This window comes from Pinus tabuliformis, chromosome 1_2, assembly GCF_031772625.1.
Source record: "Pinus tabuliformis cultivar Carrire ecotype Pingquan chromosome 1_2, CPIR1, whole genome shotgun sequence".
Taxonomy (NCBI): domain Eukaryota; kingdom Viridiplantae; phylum Streptophyta; class Pinopsida; order Pinales; family Pinaceae; genus Pinus; species Pinus tabuliformis.
The window spans coordinates 432,681,349-432,687,686 of NC_142298.1; positions in this window are offsets into that span (position 1 = coordinate 432,681,349).

Genomic DNA, 6,338 nt, shown 5'->3' on the forward strand with positions numbered 1-6,338 from the left:
TTCTGTAAGAATCTGGCAGTAAAGCCATCTGGGCCCGGGGCCTTGTCCGGCTCCATAGAGAAGAGGGCGGATTTGATTTCGTTATTTGTGACTTCTGCTTCCAAGAACTGATTCTTTCTGTTAGATATCAGCGTGGGAACCTCATTTACAGTCAATGGAATTTGACCCTGTCCCTCTATTTCGCTATATAGATTTTTGAAGTGGTGGAAGGCCGCATTTTTTATGCTTTGAGTGTCTCTATGGATGATGTTCTCTTCCCTGATTTCGGTGATGGAGTTGAAGTTTTTCCGTGCTTGGGCTTGCTTATGGAAGAAGGATGAATTCCTATCGCCTGCCTTAAGCCAAAGCCTGCGAGATTTGGTCCTCCAGTACTCTTCCTCAGCCAGGCTTGCTTTAAGCAGCTTTTGCTGAAGGTCCGCCTCTTTTTCAAGAATTTCTTTAGTGATCTCTTCATTTTCTGAGTTAAGATGATGGGTCTCTAGCTGTTCTTGTAGCTTCTTTCTTTCCACTGCAGGATTTGGGAGAGATTTTGCCCAAACTTTTAAAGCAGCCTTCACTCTCCTGAGTTTTTCCTCCCATACAAAGAACGCAGAGCCATTAACTGGTTGCTTCCAAGTATCTTTTACTAACTGCAAGCAGGATTGCTCCTTGATCCAGAGAGGATTGAATTTAAAAGGAATGGGGCCTTTATCCCAATGAGCCAAAAGTTCAAGCTTGATGGGCCTGTGATCAGAGACACTACAAGGGAGAATATGCATTTTAGAATCTAGACCAAGACGCAGAAAAGAACTTTGAACAAGAAATTTGTCTAACCTTGCAGCGATGTGGCCTGGACCGAGCATTTTGTTGGACCAGGTGTATTTGCCCGACGATGGTTTGATGTCGATCATGTCCTAGTCCTGGAGTAGATCCTCAACCCATTCTCGTGCTGGATCCCTTACTATGCTCCCTCCACGTTTTTCAGCCATAGTTAAAGTGAGATTTAGATCTCCAATGATGATGATATTTGCTAAATCTTCAGAGTCTGCCAGCTCTCTAATAGAATCCCAGCAATTCTTTTTTTCTCCTGCACTGACTGGGACATACACATTAAAGAGACAAAGAGTCTCATCTGATTCAACGTGCTTCAGTTTTGAGAACAGCCAATGGGTGTTGGCGATCTCTTTCACCCTTGTGAACTTGCTTGCATTCCAAAGGGTACCCAGGCCTCCTGAGGCACCCCTGGCTGAGACAGCTTGCCCTTCACTTCTTTTCCACAGATTTTTGCCGATATGGAGGAAGGCCTTGTCCTCCATTTTAGTCTCCTGGATGAGGAATATGTCAGGATATTCAGATCTTATCAAACTTTTGACAGCTTCTTCTTTGATTTTGCTCCCCATACCCCTACAGTTCCAGGAGACGATCCTCATCACTTATTTTTGGAATGGAGAGCTCCTTTAGAGCTCTGGGGCGGGTTTCTATTCATCTTCGGAGTTTTAGCCAGGAGTTTCTCGAGGGTGGGTTGGCTTCCTTGCAGTTTGTCTTTGTATGTCTCCTGCTCTCTTTTCTCACGGGCTGATTTTCGGCCCCTCAAAGATCTTCTGGCCGAGGTTTGTGATTCACCTATTTCACCTTCTTCTTCTGAGTCCTCTGAGCCTTGTACTTCCTCAGCCTCTTCTGAGGGTGTATCTTCCATTCTGTTTGCTTTGGTCCCTAGGGGGCTCTTTTTGGGCCGATTCTTTCTTTTGTGTCTCCAGATCATGGACTTCCTCTGTTGCTGAACTTAGCTGTATAAATTTGTTTCCTTGCTCTTCCATATGTGGGTTTTGAAGCCCTGAACCTGTTTGGAGAGCTTTCCCATTGACATTTCCTGTTCTTGGGGCTTTGCTTTTGGTCCTTTTAACCTGCGTCCACCCGTCCTCTTTGCCTTTCTCTGCTTCAGTATTTTTTGGGCATCCTCTAGCGAAATGGCCATAGACCTGGCACTTCCTGCACTTGAACGGTAGTTGTTCATAATCCAGCTTTTGAACATGCGTCCAACTTCCAACTCTGATCTTTATTGCCTCAGGTAGACCAACCTCGAGATCAACTTCAACACAAATTCTCGCACAATCATATTGATCTTTGTTGTTTGCTCGATCAATGAATTTACCCAGGGTATTCCCGATGTGCTTGAGGGATTCCCAGTTCCAACAGTGCATTGGCAGATTAGGTAATCTAACCCACACAGGGACGGCAGTGGGCACGTCGACTGCTGGATCAAAGTCGGGCGTCCACTTATTGAGATACAATCCCTGGGGGCCCATGAAATAGGGCCCATTTCGGAAGATCAGATCCTTATCTTCCTTTTCAGAAAATTCGAACAGGAAGAAACCCTTCCCCAGAAAGTATGAAGTGACCTTGCCCGATATCAGCGGTGCCTAGTTCCTTGCGACCCAGCTTTCAGTGGATCTGGGGGAGGGCCAGAGACCAGTGAACTGTCCCACCAAGGCACGCTCAGACAAGGAAAGGGCAACCTGGATCGGTTTCTCAGGAGGGAGCGAGATCTCTGGGATATCATCCAGGCGTTTCACAAATTTCGAAACCTCTGATGTTTTCTTTTTTGGCAAAGAATTCAGCAGATTAGCAAAGGCCTCGGCTTCGGCGGGGGAGGGCGAAGAAGACTCCATGAGGGAAGTCTTAGCTCGGCCGGATCGAGCTCCCCCAGATCGCGGCGGGCATAGTCGTTCTAGCCTGTAAAAGGTGCGATTGCAGGGGTTCCTTGCTGGCGATGCACCTCTCGGTAGATCCTTCAGGCGGCCGCAGGGCCGAGAAGCTCAGGCTCAATTGCAGGGCAGCGATCGGCTCAGCGCAGCGCGTTTAGAGTCCATTAAGGCACGACCCTAAATGGGAGGGGGCGGGGTTTGACCGCCCAACCTCCTCCCCAATAAACGGATCGTAAACCAACGCGCCAACAACTTTGACACTCAATGATCATTGATATATTATAAATACATATTATGAGATTAATACAAGATAACAGGCTCGCCTATGTTAATTCTTAACATGTTATTAGAGATTCATCAATATTAAGGTACTGGTAATTCCATTATACATATGTGTGAGTGTGAAACTTGAAGTCGATGACAAGTGAAAGGGGGCATTAGATCTCTTCTTGGTGCACAATTTGTCAAAGTGAGCACATTAAGTGCGAGAGATCTGCTAATCGATCGCACAAAAGTAATCGGCCAGTTATTGTAGTAATTTCGTGGATTTGTAAACATCATACATCTGGTTTAGATCTGATTTGTCAACTCTCTTAAATAATAGTTTGGGAAGTTGTTTACTACAAACACAATTAATTTTTTGTTATTCAAGATCTATCATAGATGTATCTCTAGCGTAAATTTTTTGCACCTGATTCACTATTTTCAAGTGTTGTATCTACAAGATTTAATGGTTCTTTGTTAACATGGTACGGGATCCAAGGTTGCCAAGGTGCTAAGCACATATCTCAGCACACCCATGTGATAGAAAATGTGTTTAGAAGGCTACCATTTGTAGCTCTGTGTTGTAATGAGCAAATCTGCAAGCACCTTCTTGTGAGGGATCTGTAGCAATGTTCAAATTAGATGTAATTTGGGTAGAAGGCCATATTTTGTAGCTTGTTGAGATCTTATTTATTGTCTGAGGAATCTTTGTGTGGCATTGAATAGTAAAGAGAAGAAAGGGCCAGATCTGCAGGATCATTTTGTTTTTCGTTTGAAGGTTTCAAAAGGACCACCCGTCTCAGTCTCAATTAGAGTATCTACACCTTTTTTTCAAGTGTTTGTTCCGCGAGTTTGAAGAGATCTTCTGTCAGCGTCAGAGTCTGCAGCATTCATGAGATCCGAGTCAAAGTGTCCTCTCTTGACGCCATCATAAAAACAATTCTTAAAAACAAGTCACTAAGCTAATTGTTGGGTTAGTGCATGATCGTATCATATTATGTAGGCTCGTACTGATCCAGGTCCGAGTGTGAAGAAGGACCCTTCCAAGACCTTTTACTTTCGTGATGTGTTAAAATTGCATTTTAAAAGAACATTAATGAATATATCTGCATGCGGAAAAGAAGATGAACAAGACAATCATCAACACATGAAAACATAAGCGTTGATAACGGAGTTCGTCCAGGAGGGACTACGTCTCCAGGCCCCGGTGTCAAGATGGTGTAGGCCGCTGCATTAAGTGTTGTCAATAATGGTGATGTACACAAGAGATGATGTCGCGATCATACAAGGAAAAATGCCCTCACATAGGAGTGGCTCTAAGAGATATTCCACAACTTGGAAGTCTCGATCAAACTCCTATCAGTATGACACAAAAAACATGCATGATGAACATCCCGCCAACATGGCACAAAAGGGATTTCAAAACAAAACATGCATGACGACAACAAGAGTATCCCAACAACATACAACAAGGGATCTCAAAGCATAACATGAAGAGTTATGACAACAAATACATCATATAAAAGATTCCACATCAAATTAGCAAGGAATCAGGACAACATATAATAAATAAGATCGTGCCTCAATATCAATCAAAGATCTATGCAGCATAAATAAGAAGAAGTATATAAACAATAATCATATACCTCACACCACGGGCCATCTAAAGAAGTGGACGAAGAAGTGGATGTTCATATCTTTAGGAAAACAATCCATGGTGAATAGCTATTCACATTGTTGATGTGTGGGCAGGGTCGTTACCATTCTGGACTCCGACCTCTCTACGAGTGGCCATATGAAGAAGTGGGGGCATCTGAAACAGCTATCAATAAGCTGCAGCTTGTCGAACATCGATCTCACAACATCGCTCATAAGAAGAAGACTGTTCTGGACTATGTCGCTGCAGCTCGCTAATCAGACATCTCTGGCTAATCAAGAAGAAGACTGCTCAAGCTTTGTAGCGCTCTGGCTACAACTTTGCATTCATGCTTCCCTAAATGACCCACGACACTGTCTAGCTATCGCAGCCTCCTCATTGGCTCTCTGGCACTGTGGTTTTCGCGCACATTCTAGCACAGCCTCTTGAGCTCTCGGCCTTCTCTGGCACGCAGGTTCTTTGGCTCTTCAGCACGCCGCCCTCAGGCACTCTGTCTCCATCGTGTTTTTATAACACGTTTTGGGACAAGGCCACATAAAAATCGGGATCTATTTGTTTATAATAGAAGCCATTGAACAGAAGGTTCGCTGGCGCAACAAAACTCCAAAACTAGCCTTTTTTTTGTTAAAATAGACAAATACACGCGGAACACAAAAATACACAGAAAACATTGAAAAATCCGATAGACCAGAATTCAAATTTCATCAAATTGGGCTTTATTTGCCTATCGGGTCCATGTTGATTGCAATCGCATGTCGCTGATGTTAATGGCCCTGTATATCGAGGAATCGCCGATCCACTGATCTGCCGATCATCAATATGTCGATTTAATCCTGGCCGTTGATCTATGCCGATCCGACGGTGGAGATCACTTGTCGTTGATTGTTATCGCATATCGTTATCGCTGCGGCCTAGGATTCTGCCTTTGGCATCCACCAACGCCGATCGCCGATATCGGCAATTGCATATCGCTCGTTCCAAAGGCCCGATATCGCAACTAGCATTCCCCCGATCTCCGATTAATCGAAGATCGTTGATTGGGGATTCTAAAGGCCCGCCTTAAGTCCGCCCTTTGCACTTCTTCCGATGCGATTTGGTTTTTAAGGCTTAAAACCCATTTTTAGAGAAAAATGCCTCATTTTCAAAGGAACAAAGGCGACCTCTTTTCGCGATAAGTTCATCATCTGGGCTCAGATTGACAAATTGTTCGCACCTCCACAATCAGGACGATGAGATCTACGTTATGATCCTGGGTCGACATCATTCTGATCACTTTGATTTTTGAGCATTCATAAGCCCTCTTTGTCCTGTGTGTCTTTCTGGAACCACCTGGATCAATCCTCCCCACTGAGGAGCTTTTGGTCCTCCAAAAGCATAAAAAGTAATCTGCAACTTTCTCTGTACCCTGTCTGCATCACAAGCGTCCTTAAAAGGTCTCGCTTCCATCTCCTTCACCTTTGTTCTTTGGAGCCTTGAGCGACGAACCGACACTTGCTACCTCTGCAACCTGTAGTACATTATTTCACAAATTACATGCTTAAATGACATGACCAACTAATGACCCAAACGTCCCATACTTGCCATGAGTTTATAACTCATACTCGGTGGTCAAGTTTACAACAAGATGGACGTAATACTCCAGCTATAACAACAAGGCCAACCTATCATGGTTGCTTCAAAAAGTGATGGAAAACTCATCATCACTGCAACACATGACTTACATACATTAGGCC